The sequence below is a fragment of the Vicugna pacos genome, chromosome 22 (genome assembly GCF_048564905.1).
Source record: "Vicugna pacos chromosome 22, VicPac4, whole genome shotgun sequence".
Lineage (NCBI taxonomy): Eukaryota > Metazoa > Chordata > Mammalia > Artiodactyla > Camelidae > Vicugna > Vicugna pacos.
This window is the reverse complement of record NC_133008.1, coordinates 20,089,306-20,105,129: the sequence shown is the minus strand read 5'-3', so window position 1 is coordinate 20,105,129 and position 15,824 is coordinate 20,089,306. Positions and strand designations below refer to the sequence as shown.

Here is a 15,824-nt window from a genome sequence, read left to right as displayed (position 1 = left end):
GCCCAGAGAAACCCTTGGGCCCCCCTGTTCCCAAATATGGGCCTCTTCCTATCCTATAAAGGAAGGGCACCCAAAATAGCAAAAGACGTGTGAGCAAAGGCTGCTGGGAACTTGAATGAGAGGCCTGATGAAGCAGGGCTGGCAGGATGACCTCTCATCTCTGGGAAACCCCGTTGGCATGCCGAGTACCCCAGCATGGCGAAGGTCAATGCCACGGGCACCGGAGAGCGTGCTGGGCTGAGTCACAGGCAGTGTGGCCTATCAAGGCCGGCCAGCAGAGCCAGCCTTATCGGTACCTCGCTGTTTCTCAGGGAACGAAATCCACTCGATGCCATTTGGCGTTTTTCCACACGCTACTCCAAGAATGGAAACAGTTGCCCCTGGTGCGCTCCTTAATTCAGTTTCTAGACCGAGACGTTTGCCTTCCCAGGGGAGACTGAATCGAGGTGTGAGATAAGAGGCAGGCAAACTGGTGGTCATGGTATTCCCCAAACCCTTCCATTACTCACTCACCAAACATCAGCCCACCCCTGTTATCACTGGGAGATCTGCCAAGCCCTGGGCACCCAGCAGTGTCCAGCAGGCAGGAAACACGGACGGTCCCTACCCGCATGGAGTTGTAGCCGGAGCGAGAAGAGAGAAAATAAACGAGATGATGGAATTTCACATGGTCGGCAGTGTAATGAAGACAATCAGTATGGGGAGGGAGTGTGATCTGAGTGGTGGTGGCGCTTCTTTGGTCTGGGAAGCCCTCTTTTACAGGCCAAGTCTGAGCTGCAGCCTTCCTGAAAAAAGGGACCGCAATACAGGATAAGCCCGAGGGAACATGCTCCCAGCAGAGGGAAGACCGCAGGGCCTGAGGAGGGAAAGGACAGAGGCAGGCAATGTCGCTGGCTCACCGCGGACTGAGGGCACCGGTATTAGGTGAAGCTGGGGACGAGGCAAGGGCTGGAGCCACATGAGGCCTGATAAACCATTTGGGGGGGGGGGGTTGGGTTTAATTCGTAGTGACCATAGTGCACTGGTTCAGTGTCTGGCTCTCCAACACCTTCCTTTCCTCTGGAGTTTGAAGACCAGCTCCACTGCCCAGCTACGGTCTGAATTCTAAGTGCACAGACCACGGTGATTACATATTGCTGACAGTGGGCTCTTAACAGTCTCCACGTCCACAACGAGGGATTATTGAGGCTGGAGAAGTAGAGACCAAGGTCTCAATTAGCTCCTGAACATGGCAACAGGAGATGGAGAAAGCCTCCTTGTAAAGCCTCTCTTCACCTGTGCGCTGACTCTCGGAGACCCTCGGCCGAACACGACCTCCTCAGCCTAAGTCGGGAGCGCGTCCTGAGACCAGCTAACCTGGTCTGGCTCAGTGAGCCTCCCTGGGGCTGGGCATCCTCGTCACTAATTGTGGGCATTACCGACACCTGTGCCGCTGGCTGCACCAAGCCGAAAAGCCCTTCACCCGCGTGTTTGGCAACTGCCAGCTTTCCAGCAGCTCTTACCGTGACTATTTTATCCATCGCCATCGAAAACCCACCTCTGTCTCACTCTCAGTCTTCCTCACACAATTTACTTCTTTCAAAATCCTGCATAATGGCTTTGTAAGCTTTTGGAAAGAGCCCCTGAAATAGGAAAGGTAACAACCGACGACTGCATATTATGGGCTTTCTGTACAGGTCATTCTTTCCAAGCTGTAGGCAGCAAAGGCGGACGCTGTTTGCTTGTCGGCCATGGAAAAAGCCAAGACCATGTATAGTGACCACCATCACCACCTGTGGCTGTCCTCAGACCCCCGTCACCTGGATGCAAGGGGCCTTCCAGCGTGAGCACAGAGCTCCCCAAATTGAGAAAGGAGGTGCCCTGGGAGCCCAGAGCTGCAGGTGGCTCATGGGAGACACAGCGGCAGCCCCCAGCACTCAGAGGTTCCCTCGGAAGCAGCCCCTCTGCCCCAGGCCAGCAGGCAGTGGGGAGAGCTGAGAACACTGCCCTCCCGGTCTGAGTATCAAGCAGGGCGCTTACCTCCTCTCCTTGGTGCCGGTGCCACAGCTATGACGGGCCAGTCGGTGCTGGTCAGGCACTCCCTGGGCTTTGATTCTGGTGGGTCACTGGCCAGAGGGAGACTGGGCACTAACCACTGCCAGTTATCCCCTCGAAGGGGCCTGAGAGCTAGTGGGAGAGCCTCCTTCCTCTCCGGCTGGAGGAGCAGCACCAACGCCTTTTGAAGCCTAGCCTTCCAGAGTCACACACCTGAATGCAATTCCTCCACCCCCCCACCCCCCCCACCCCCGCCTCCTCTCGCTGCAGGAACCTGCCGGGCCCCGCCCGCCCCAGGCTTCCAGGCTTCTCTCAGAGCCCTGCATCTCCACCCTTGTTCTCCAAGGCTCCCCGGCAGGGCGGCCCTAACTGGCTCAGGAGCCCAGAGCTCACCCCGGAGAGATGCCTGCCCTGGTCTCCCCTAGCCCAGCTCCGGCCCCTCCAGTGTATTTTAAGAGCGAGCCCCTGGGTGGGTGAGGGCCAGAACTTGGGAACTTGGTCCAGCTGAAAGTATCCATTTTCTGGTGATTAATTTACAAACTGTAGGAATTTGAAGGCCAAGGGTCAGGAGATGGGGCTGGGCTCTGTCTAGCGGTTTTACAGGGTGGCTTCAATCCAGGCCAAGGAGCTCCATCTTTCTGCCAGAGACATGGCTGTATTGCATCCTGACTTCCGGGGTCCAGCTTTTCTCAGGACCGCGGCGGCGGCGGCGGCGGCGGCGGCGGCGGCGGCGGCTACCTTTATTCTCAGTGGAAAGGGAAGACAGGCCAAAAGGAGAGTATTTCTTTCTGTGCGAAGTACTGGGGAGAGCAGCAAGGAGAGTTTAACGCACACCCCCATCTATTACGAAAAGTGCTTAGTCATCCTGATTAATTGCCGTTCCACTCAATCCACAGGTGGGCTTAACATAAGGCGTTAACTTATCCTTGAAAAAAGGCATCATTACTCAGGTCTTACTCTAAGCATTTGGGATTTTATTTCCCTTCCCTGGCAAGTATCCTCTCTCTCTGCAGATCAGAGGTTTCTAGATTTTAGGATTCACAGGCATTGTCTGGGTATTAAGAATGCAGATCTCTGCATGAAACTCTGAGATTCCAGGAGGGCTCAGGAGTCTGTATTTTTAAAAATTTCCGTAGGCAATTCTGCGGTGGGTGGTCTGGCACCTGGACTTTAAAGGAATTTTGCCCGAGAATGGGCTGAAACTCCCCTCCCCCAGGCTAGCATTTCTTGGTGTCTTTTTTTTTTTAAATGGAGGTACTGGGGATTGAACCCAGGACCTCATGCGCTGTACCACTGAGCTATACTTACTTAGTCCTTTAAACTCAGCTGACCACCAGCTGTTCTCCATTGTTTCCAATTCACTCTTTTACCCCTGCCCTCAGGAATTCTGCAGCTGACTCCAGTATCTTCCCCCTCCCTCCCCCTCATAAATGAGCCTTGTCAGAGGTTGCAGCATGAGCCTCACAGGTCCTGCAGCTGTAAGAGGCCTTGGAAATGGCACCGTCGAACCCCTGATCATGTCAGCCAACGCCAAAGACATTAAGCTCGAGTTTGGCCCTTTCTCCCACCTGAGGCCCAGACCTCACGCTGTTGCCCCACTACACCACCTGTCCCAAAGCAAATACCGCCCCCCGCCCCCTCCACAGGCTCTTTCTCCTTCACCGTACCCCTACTTTTGGGGAAGAAACCAGGTATGTGGGCCCCACAATCAGTTCCTCTTTCTGCGCCTCGGCTGAGGCAATCAGTGTTCAAATTCCTTATTTTTTTGAGTCAAGTTTAGTTTTAGAGTGAGAGACTCACATCCCATCTGCTCCCCCAAATGGAGTTATCATCCAAGCAACTAGATCTCCTATGATGGTCCCTGCCCGTCACTCTCATCATAAAGCAAGAACTACATGGCCGTTTGATTCAAAGCACATCCACTGAGCACCTACTGTGTGCAGGGGCCTGTGCGAGGCACAGCGAGGGGTATGAAGAGGTCTGAACTGCGTTGATGAGGAAGTCACTGCTGGCACCGTCTTACCCGTGAATTGGCGGAGGGCACTGGGTAGGCGTCCACTGATGAGAGGGGTGTGGGGAAACCTGTGTGCTTTATTTTCACTCTTGGGGCCGGCCACCCCACCTCATCAGCAGCTCAGGTGACCCCAGGTGATGCAGTGGGTGATGCTCAGGATAAACGTTTGTCTGCCTCGTCCACGCAATTCTGCCCGACTTCCCCAGCACTCGAACCCTTCAGACCAAAGAAATGGCTGCATATCTAGTGGTTACAAACCGTTTCTCTACCAGCTCCCAGTGCCGTGGTTTTGGGCAAAGTGCTGTTCCTCCCTCTGGGATAACAGAAGCACTTACACCGCAGGGCTGTTACCAGGATGATATGAATGAATATGTATAAAATGCTTTTAACAGCGGTGAAGTGCTTAAACATTGTTTTTACTATTCAGGCAAACCTGAACACTGTGACCACATATTTATTTGCAGCATAAGACTCTTGATGTTTTCTCACCTGAAGACCAGTAATGTCTTCCAAAGATCTGCTTCATTGGATTTATGTTTCTCACCTCTGTGTTTTAGGTTCTGTATTAGCTTACTCAGGCTTTCCTTCATGTATCCATTTGAATAGTTTTTTTTTCAATCGAGGATGTACTACGTGTCAAGAACTGCGCTAGGTCCTGGGGATACAATGGGTGAACACACAGCCATGACCCCCGCTCTGAAGGAGCTGATAGCCTGCTGGCAGACCAGGTATCAGTTGAACAGTGACACAAAACTGGTGAAATTATGACTGTGCTAAGTATTGAAAAGGAACAGTACCTGGTGTGGAGAGAGCATGGGAGAAGGGGTTTGACCTGGTCCAAGGGTTACAGTAGAACAGGGATGTGAAGGAAGAGACGGAGTTAGCTACATGCAGTGGGGATGGCCTGTCAGAATATTCCCAATAGAGAAATGCCATGTGCCTTATGTATTTGTCAGCTTTGTCGCAGTAACAAATGATCTTCATGTCTCAGTGGCTTACACTGTCAAGGTTTATTACTTGCTGATTTTACAACTAGGCAGTAGGGTGACTGTAGCTTTGCCTGGGCTATGACTCTGGTTCTCATTCGGAGGCTCAGACTGAAGGAACAGCCCCCTGTGTGAGACATTCTTGGAGCATAAAGAAAGGCCAAGAGCACTGGTGGGGACCCGCCATGACTCTGAAGGCTTCTGACTGAGTGCGGCCTTCTCAGGTCTGTTTAAATTCCTTTGGCCAAAGCTCAAAGCCAATGGGACAGGGATGTATAGTCCTTAAACACTGGGGACCTAGCAAGGTACATGGCAACTGTCAGGAAGGTAATCCTCTTACAGGGAAAAGGGTGGGCATGAATAGCTGCAAAAATAATACAATTCACTATATCAAGGCTCTGTGGTAGAAGGGAATGGGAAAAAACCTGGATACCAGCATGGATCATGGTGAGAGGGCTAGCAGGAGGATAATGAGAGATGAGGGTGGAGTGGTAGGCGGGGCCACACCATGGAATCCGAACTTAACACTGTGAGCAATGAAAACACTGACCTTTACCCATTCAACCTCTAGAAAAAATACTTTTCATGTTTTTCTGGTTTCTGAAGTTTATACATGATTATTACAGAAAGTGTGGCTGTGACAGAGAAGTTAAAAAAAATTACAAATCGCCCTGAACTTTATGACTCAGAATCATCGATTGATTTCTAGACTTTTAGATTCTTTCTTAATGTATATAAAGTATTTTCAAAGCCAAAATTGGATCATATTCTTCATCAGTTGCTAGGAATATTTTCTAAGTTATTAAATAGTCACCCCACTATCTCATCACATAAATGTATCCTAATTTAGGCAGTCTCCAACTATTGGACATACAGATTTTTGTATTTTTTCCATTTTACAAAAATTCTAAAATGGAGTTCTTTATATTTAGCAACAGCCATATCGTTTTGTAGAAGTGGCACATTTATCTTAAAGCACATAACACATTTCAAGCCACTGACACACATTACCCAATGTCCTTGGAGAACAGTTACAGCAACTCACAACCCCAAAGCAGGATTTGCCAACTTTGCTGATAATCATTTCATATTGCCAATTTAATCAGTGGAAGATACTTATTTTAAGTTTGCATTTATTTGATAATTCAGGACAGACCTTATTTTCTGTAATTTCCAGGTTTCATCAGGGAAAGACTTACCTGATGAAAAAGCTCAGCCTTTTGGATCTTCTGCTTAGAATGGAATCCTGGTTCCTCTTCACGACTCGTTGCAAGATTTTCTTTTGCTTCCTACAAGAAGTCTTCTCTGATTGTTCCCATCTCTTCACTGTGGGAGCTGCCGGTAAGGATGTGGACAGTTGGCTTTAGGTCTGTGATAGGATGACGTGGTTTCCATACACCTTGTTTCCCCGAATGGGGAGGGCATTTTTCTGTGACTGAATTTTGTGCCTTCCTATAGTGACTCAGTCTGTCTTCTGCATGCATTATGGTCCATAAACATTTGTGAATGAATGCCGAGAAAAGCCATAACGGCACAACGGGTGGGGAGTTTTGACCCGAGGGAAAATCACTTGTGGAGATTGGCATGTGGCTCTGTTAACAAAAGATTGTGGACCAAAAGTCACTGTGTCAGAGAATGTTTGCTTATGTTTTCTGCTAGGAGGTTTATCATATCTTGTCTAACAAACTCATCTACAAAACAGAAACAGACTTGCTGACATAGTAAACAATCTTACGGTTACCAGGGGAAAGGGGGTGGGAAGGGATAAATTTGGGAGTTTGAGATTTGCAAATGTTAGCCACTATATATAAAAATAGATTAGAAAAAAACCCCAAACTTCTTCTGTAGAGCACTGGGAACTATATTCAATACCTTGTAATAACCTTTAATGAAAAAGAACATGAAAAGTAATGTATGTATGTATATGCATGACTGGGACATTGTGCTGTGCACAAGAAAATGACACATTGTAACTGACTTACTTCAATTAAAAAAAAGTCATTGTGAATGCATTTCAGGGTCTCCTTTTAGACTGTAGTCTGACACCAATTTTTCAACTTTCGTAATATAATTTGATAGGAACCCAATTACTTTTTCTCTTAGTGGGAGTCAAAGAACTTTTATCCATTTGCTATGTGGCATGATTTCCAGTTAATTTTATTAGAAGTTGGACTTTTTTCTCTTGTTACAGACGATGCTAATGTCTTGTGAAGCTAGTCTGACCACGTGAACTGGACCTGCATGTGCCCTTTCTCATACAGAAAGGGGCAAAATCTTCCAACAGGAAAAGGCCATTACTGGAGCACTGGAGTGTCAGTGGGGAATGTGGAGAAAAGGGCAACCCTTCTGGGCACGGTCTTGCTTCCAGAGGTGATGGATTCAGTGTTGGCAAGTGTCTCAGAGGCCTTGGGCAGCTTGGGCTGGTGATGATTTATCTGTACATTATCATCGCTCGCACCCTCATCTTTTTTTTTTTAATGATGCACCCATGTCTTGAAGGAGCAGCAACTAAAGCCTGTCAGTTATTTATCCCATCAGGTTGCTCCTTTAACACTCGTCCTGTGCCAGTGAGCCCGTAAGTCATTTTAGGATTATTCTCTCACACAGTCCCACATGGTCCCCCTCAGTGACAAGATGGTCATGGGAGATCAGACCCCTGTGCCTTCCCCACATGCTTCAATATTACCAGAGGCTGCTGGAAAACAGAACCCAGTCTAGGGGACATTCCCCTCCACCCGCACCCTCCCATTCAACAAACATTACCTGTGCCTTCAGATGGGAGATGTCCCATCTCCTCCCAGAAAGAGTGAGACTTGGGTTTTTAATCATCATTTTCCAAATAAAGCCAAGGCACCACCTGAACAGGTGTTCTCTCTGTGAATTACTTAATGAAAACAGCTCCCTGGAGGCTGCTGAAATACCAGAAGAAGAGAGGGAAGCAGAGAGATTTAATTTTGAGGAGCTCCTTTATTAAAACGGAAGGAAAGACAGTCTGGCCTACTTCAACTTAGGAGACTGCCTTAAGAAGCCATCAGCAGAGAGTGATGCCTTTTCATAAAGGACTGTTTCCAGAGTGTGGGAGGAAGGCCACCGACACCAGGGTGATTTGGGGAATGTGGGAAACATTCAGGCTCCACCCCAGACCTTTGGGGCTCGCTGATGGTAGAGCCTGGGGGATGTGCATTATTTTAACACCCACCACAGCAGATAATGTCTACATTCACCGAAGTCTGAGAACCAGTACAGAGTTTAATGATATCCTGGGGGGGAGAGGGGCCTGAATGTGATACTGTCTTAAAATTAACTGTATATATCAGAACGTTGTTTAAGGTATGCCTCCGCCATCAAATTGTTAAATCTGGGAAGACAGGGACCCAGCGTGTTCACTCCCGTATCCCCAGGGCCCAGCACAGAGCCTGGCCCGTGCCAGGTGTTTCAGTCAGTGTACCTGCTGGATCAGAAACTCTGGGCTCAGGCCCATCAATCTGTATTTTAACAAGTCCTACAGGTGTGAAGGAGTAGGAAATGAACGAACTGACTTCCCTGGTGCTAAAACTATTTGCTGATTCTTTTTTTTAATCATTTTTTATTGATTTATAATCATTTTACAATGTTGTGTCAAGTTCCAGTGTAGAGCACAATTTTTTAGTTATACATGAACATATGTATATTCACTGTCGCATTTTTTTCTTTTGTGAGCTACCATAAGATCTTGAATGTATTTCCCTGTGCTATACAGTATAATCTTGTTTATCTAGTCTACATTTTGAAATCCCAGTCTATCCCTTTCCACCCCCAACCCCCTTGGCAACCACAAGTTTGTATTCTATGTCTGTGAGTCTGTTTCTGTTTTGTATTTATGTTTTGTTTGTTTGCTGATTCTTTCTAAGAAATCTTGCAATTTGCTTTCTCTCCCTCGCTGCTTTTATGCTAAACAACCACCAGACTTTTCCTTTACATCCAGTAGCTTTAACCAGGAAGGAGGCAATGGGCTGATAATCTCAGAAGCATGGATAGACTGCTCCGAAGTTCCTCTGTGATGCCAGGGAGATCGGCAAGGTCGAAAAGAATGCAGCACCCTGTAAAACGCCCTGATGGTTATCACCTTTTCTGCTCCATCCAGTTTTTCTGTAAAGCCTCAAGACCCCAACCCCAAGAAGGATTCACAGTCTTGAAGGCATTAGCCTGCTGCGGAATCCTCTTTCCTTCTTTCCAGATCAGATACATCTGGGTTTCACAAAGTCTGATGTCCCACTCAAAGGGGACCCTGGTAAACTGTAGTGTGTTCAGAGGTAGGGAATGGGAGATATCTCATATGAGGAATACTGAAAGAAATGGAAGGCTTAGGAGAGGCAGGAGACCCGGCTTTCAATTCTCAGGTGCCAGTGCTGAGGGAGAACTTCCCTGACTTCCAGCTCTAGGCTACCTCCCACGGAACTGACATAGTACCCTTTACATAGGAAGTTTCACTGGGGTAAGTTTGTCTTACTTCTGCTTCCTCAATGCCTTGCACAATGCCTAGTACATAACAGGTCCTCAATAGATGTTTGTTGAATGAATGAATGAATGACTGGGACAAAAGCAGCCCAACTGCAGAGATTTTTCCAGGCTCTGTATTATTCCCACTGTTTCCAAAGATCGGAGCCTGCTTGGACTCCCTTTCAACCAGAAACACGGCCCATTTAAAAGGTCCAAAGCACATCACATGACTGTGGCTGGCTTCCACGAGGCATCTACAGACAAATCCTTTAAAAAACGTAACCTGCAGGTGAAACACCATGTCTAATGGTTCTGCAGCACAGCTTGGAGGGTTTACTTCTCACAATCTGTTTTACGCATCATCAACCAAAATACACAATTGGCATCAATGCTGAGAAGGTGAGACAACATTCCTTAGATCCCAAAACCTGGGAACTGACCCCTGTGCCTCATCTACCGCTAGGCACCCTGAGATGGCACAAAAGGAAAGAGTGTCTAAGTGCAGATTTTAATCACCGAGCTGATAGGTTCAAAGCAGCCCAAGTAGGGTTCTGAAGTCCTCAAGCATCAGAGCATTCCTCCAAGGGCCTCTGGAGACCGTTTGATCCATCTTCATCTTTCATGTGAATCCAGACTTGGGTTCCAAAGCATCTTTTTCCCCATCAAAGCATCCTATTAGTGGCAGAGCAGGTGTCTTTACTCAAAGACCTGCTTTCTCTACCACGCATCGCCACTTTTCTGCTCTTCTTTCTTCTCCATCTGTGTTAAGCTCAGTATTCATCTTCCTCTAAAAATTGAAAGATGGGCTCAAACATGAAGCTGTCTTTCTTCAACTTCCTCCAGCTCAAATCACGTCCTTCACAGCTACCTCTTTTCAAATGCAGCCTATAGCAGATTTCCGCCCCCCTACCCCTTATCTTCCCTTTGAGCCTTCTCTTTAGCAAAAATGGTCTATTTAACGTGTAATGATCATTTACATCTTGGCATGCTGGTAGCCCACAGCAAAATAACAGATGCAGGAAAACCAAACGGAGGAGCCCACTCGGAAGATCTGGACTTTCAAAGAATACAGAAACAGCTTTCCTGTCCTCTTGGTTCAGTTTTCTAAGATTAATGCATTGAAATACATAAAGCACAATATTCATTTTAGGCAGCTGCTCATTTATGAGGCTTTTGGCACCAGTGGCCTAGACTTGAGTTTTGAAAATTGAATGATTGACACTGTCTTTAATCTCAATTATTTCCTATGTATGAACGCTATTGCTAACTAGATCTAGATGGCAGGCTGAATGATCTGAAGACTAGAGAGCTTCTGCACTCCAGATTACATTTCCACTGGCCTCCTGAACAATCTAGAATTAGATATATACTCCCGTTCATGAAGGCATTTGTCTCAATGAAGTTCCTATAAAATGTAGTTAGGGCTGGCATACTGGTAATAGGAGTCAACAACTATTAAATCGCAGGTGAGCTTACCAGGAAGTTAGTTTTTAACCTTGAAAATCTGAAAATCTAATTTCCTTTATGAATGGAAAGCAACACAGGTAAGTTTTGAAATGTGGAAGTTTGGAGCATAGGTCATGCTGACAGGGAAGGCATCAGGCAACATGAGAGATTGCACAGGAGAAACGTCTAGGACATGGATACTTACAAGAGGACTGTAATAAACTGACATTTCTCCCTTATTTTCCATAGGGGCAGACTAGATAGGAAAAAAAAAACAAACCACGATGAATCCTTGAAAATTTCACTTCATTCATCTATTTGCTTTTTCACCAAACCCTTCATGAACAATTAAAGTTAACATAATCAGATTCCAGAATTCAAGTTTTTAACTGTTTTGCATTATTCTCATGTAAAGGAGCCCCAGATGGAAACATCTGGCCCCAAAGGTCTTCAGCTGGATTTTAATGAATGACAACCTCTTCTGAAAGCAAAACAAAACAAAACAAAACCCTCCACTAACTCTTCCCTCAACCTACTGCTTTAACTTTATTTTAGCAAGTTGAGTTTTTAGTCAGATTAAGCAAGTGTGGAGGGTGTGTTGAGATGAGAGGTAGCCGTTACCTTAGCTTTCTGAAGTCTGATATTTGGATAAAAACTCTTCATCTAGATGGAAGATTTTCTAGAAAAGTCCGTCTCTAAGACAGAGTAGTTGCTTATCTTGAGTTGAGACAACGTGGGGAAGGCTACGACCATCGCCACCATAGGTTAACACCTAGTGGGTCCTCTTGTTTTCCCTCTCAAGTCATCTTTTGCCTTCTTTGCTCACCCTTCATGTTGGATGTTTTCTTTCTTCCAAATATACCGAGGAAACTGACATTGGTCTTCTGGGCTTTGGGCCCAGGGTGTCTGGAGCTTGGTTTTCTGCCTCAGAGGTGATTCCAGGCATCATACTTGGACACTGCTACATTCATTAGTGGAAAAATGTACTTCTCCACTGAGGAGAAGAGATGTCTAACTCTGGTGCCTCCAAGGTTGATAGGTGAAAAGGGCTGCCCCGTGACGTGAGAGAGATGCTACGCGTTATGAAAGATGAGACACAAAAATAAATCTCGCTGTACAGCCATGGAAAAGCCTGCTCCTCCTCTTTGCTTCGCAATAGAGCTCGGTTTTAGTTTGAAAGCTATTCAACCTTGATGCTTGAAATAGTACGATTTTATTCTCAAATCTGCTTACAAATCACAAAGCATAGTGATAAATATTTATGGACCAGTCTCTTGCTTCCTAGGAAAGTAGGAAGAGTAGGGGAAAAAAACCCAAAACTTACAGGGTCAGAGATTGGGGGGGGGGTGGGAGAGAAGACTGAATATCAGCAGAGTTAAGCCGGCAAGAAATTTGGGTTTCCATCTGTGGATCTTGGTTGCAAAGTGACTTTAAGCACTTTCAAAGATGAATGGTACTGGGAGAAGGCAAAGCCAAACTTTCTGGCACCAATCCAAGCACACACAGGCTGGGATACTAGAATACTGACAGCAGTGGTACTTCATATACCTTCCCTTGGCACTCTGCACAATGCTTTGGAATTTACCCATCACTTGCACATATGTTTTTGTTACCTGATCCTTTGAGATGTATTATTATCCCCATTTCTAAGATAAAGAGACTGATGTTCTTTGATGTTAAATGACTTGTCCATGTTTCCAAGGCTAATAACTCAAAAAAAAAAAAAAAAAGAAAAAAAAAAAGGGACCTGGATCCCAGACTTCCGGTTCAGGATTCTTTCGGGTACATTTTCATTCAGGATTCAAATTAAGATACCTCTTCCTTTGGAAGGTTTTTCTGTCTACCTGGATTTGGATTAGGTAAACATCTCTGAGTTTCAAAAAACTGCCCTATAACAGCCTAGCTCTCATCACACTGACTTGTGTTGAATTATTTCCCTGACTTTATTTCCCACGGGACAACAAGTCCCATGAGAGAAGGGGCTTGTTTACCACGGTAACCACCACGCATCGGACCTAACGTTCTCTAAGTCTTTGTGAAGTGAACTGAATTCCAGTATTTATTTTACCAATACAAGGAGGACAGTAAAAACCTGACTCCTGGACTGACAGGTTCCAAGTCTGTTTAGAATGGATATTTTCAAGGAAGAGCAATTTACTGGCACTGCCCTCTTGAAAATCTCATTGCAGATGCCCAAGAGAGGACTCAGAATTTCTTTCTAATGCAGATCATGGTTCTGCTTTTGGAGTTGCCCTGGTTTCAGTCTTGGTTGAAGGGCATTTCTGCCCAGTTGCTAATTCAAGCAGGCGAAAGAGTGAAAAGTCCTAAAAGTTCTCCGGGTCCACAGAACCCCTCCTGTCGCCTCCTCACCAAGGCCCACAAACCTGCAGAAGAGGTGTGCGTATGCGTGACTCCCTAGAGGAGCTGTGTCTGTTCTCCAAAGCAACCATCATCTGCCAAGCGGATAATTGTGATGATGAGGTTGGCAGAGGTGCCAGATGATGTCTCCTCATCCCAGAAGAAAAGGAGCAAATGTGCTAAGTGAAAATAAACAGAGAAAGTCCACTTGAAACCTATAACCTGCGTGATTCAAAATTGGAAGTGGGACTCAGGATCTCACTCTCCCTTGCAAATTTGGAAATTCTACCTAACTTCTGTGAGATTCTCCAATGTGGCCAGCGCAGCCGGAGTTGGCTGGACTCCTGGGTGCAATGCAGAGTCCATCTGTTTGGTCACTCTGTCTGGTGTGGCCTTGGAGAATGAGTCGTGTGCACAGGACAGGTTCCAGTGAAATTTGAATTTCCTAAATATATTGAAAATGTGGCTGTGAGTCCTAAATTCAACAAGCCCTAAGAGTTAGGGATTCCTACTGTGTCCCCCTAACTTTTTCAGCCCAAATACAACAATGGTTTAAAGGAACATACAGAATGCTCTGCTGTAAGGCTGATAAATCTAGCTTAGCAAAATGCCTGGTTTAGAGTAGGTATTTAAAAACCATTTCCTTATGTGTGTGTATATGCATGTCTGGGACGTTGTGCTGCGCACCAGAAATTGACACACTGTAATTGACTATACTTCAATAAAATAGAAGAAAGAAAGAAATCAGGCAACCTGGCTCCAAAATTCAATCTACAAATCCCAACATAAACCCCAGACATCATCAACAGCATCTTAGAATCATCCCTTTTCACACATCCAACCCATCCAACCATTTATCATTCCACGTCACCATCCCCAACACAGAATACCAGATAGCAGCATGGATATGGGAGTCCGAGCCAAACAAACCCAGTTTAAAATCTCAGCTCTGCCTTGCCCGGCTATGTGATCTGGGAAAGACATCTAATTCCTTAGGGCTTTCGTCTTCTCATCTGTAAAATGAGACTAATAATAGCACTTCCCCCCCACGTCTTAGGGTGTAGTGAGGATCAAGTGATGTCCTAACTGCCCATGCTAAGTCCTCAATACATTCTTAACTTCAAACCAAACCAAACTAAATCCTCACTGCATATTTCACTTACCACAACCCATCAGTCCCTCCTCTCTCCTTCCCCACTGTTATCTGGGTTGCAGATCCATCCCTACCACCACCACCACCACCACCACCAGAACGGCTGAGCCAGACTCTTCACATGGAATCTGGAAAGTTGCTCTTTAACACGATCTTCCGTTGTTTCTGATGCAAACTAGAGTTCAAAACCATTGAAACAGACCCTGAACCAAGATACAAGAGGATCTCTGTAGATCTCAGTGTTGGCCTCAGAAATTGCATATACATTTGCAACGGCAGGGTTACATGAGCTTTGGGGGTCTTTCTGATGCTATTTTGATGGTGTTACAGTCAGGGTTTTGTTAGGACATGAATCCTGCCCTGCTATTGCTCATCTACCATGTTCTCCTGCTCATGCAATGTTCCTATGTGACTTTTATGCAAAGAACCATAGCCCAATGGCTTTTAAAGTATTGCAATGGGTGACAACTCTCAGTGCACAATTATAGCAAAAGCTAATTTGATTCGCCTGTTTAGGTTCAAGTCCTAACATTTAATTCATCTCAGTTTGACCCTTCAATAGGCATTTCATATGTAATAATGCACATAACCAAACTCATGATCTGTCCTCTAAATCTGCTCTTTCAGTAACCTTTCCCATTTTGGTACAAAACTATATCCATCCTTCCAGTTGCTCAGGCTAAAAACTTAGAGAGGTCATTTCCCCTTCTATTTTTTTTTTTTACATGACCCATATCAACAAACCATGTGATTTTATCTTCAAAACATATCCAAGATACGACTTCTCAGCCACTCTTCTCTCATCACCCTGAACTGAACCCTCATCGTCTTTTGTCTGAGGTATTGCAGGAGCTGCCTAATAGGTTTCCTTGTTTCTGCCGGTGCACTCCCAAAACTCTATTCTTACGCAGCAGCCAGAGAATTCTTTAGAAACTTAAATCAAGGTATCTGTGGCAGGCTGAATGATGGCCTCCCAGACATGTCCAGGTCCTGATCCGCAGAACCTATGTGTGTTACTCTATATGGCAAAAGAGATGTTACAGGTATGATTAAGTTAAAGATCTTGAGATAAGGAAATTGAATTATCTGGAAGGTCTGATGCAAGTACAATGGTCTTTATAAGAGGATGCTGGAGTAGTCAGAATCAGAGGAGAAAGTGATGGAAGCAGGGATGAGGACAATGTACTCTGAAGATGGAAGATGGGGCCACAAGCAAAGGGATGCAGGTGGCCGCTAGACCCTGAAAAGGGCCAGAAAATAGAGTCTCTCTTCACAGCCTGCAGAAGGAACCAAGCTTGCCAGACCTTAACCTCAGTCCAGTAAAACTGCTTTCAGACTTCTGACTTCCAGAACT

The 15,824-nt window shown here is 45.9% G+C and overlaps 1 protein-coding gene across 13 annotated transcripts in view; it reads right to left on the bottom strand.

The window, feature by feature from the left end:
- ATP10B (ATPase phospholipid transporting 10B (putative)) overlaps positions 1–15,824 on the bottom strand; it is a 414,699-nt gene that overhangs the window by 273,493 nt on the left and 125,382 nt on the right. For 2 of the 13 annotated variants that reach the window (XM_072947279.1, XM_072947280.1), the window contains 2 exons: positions 7,798–7,946; positions 6,234–6,369 (listed from right to left, as the gene is read on the bottom strand). The exons of 10 other annotated variants lie outside the window; for them this stretch is intronic. The gene's annotated coding sequence lies outside the window, so the exon portion shown is untranslated. The remainder of the gene's footprint in view (positions 1–6,233; positions 6,370–7,797; positions 7,947–15,824) is intronic. One more of the 13 variants, XM_072947281.1, reaches the window with a different exon arrangement.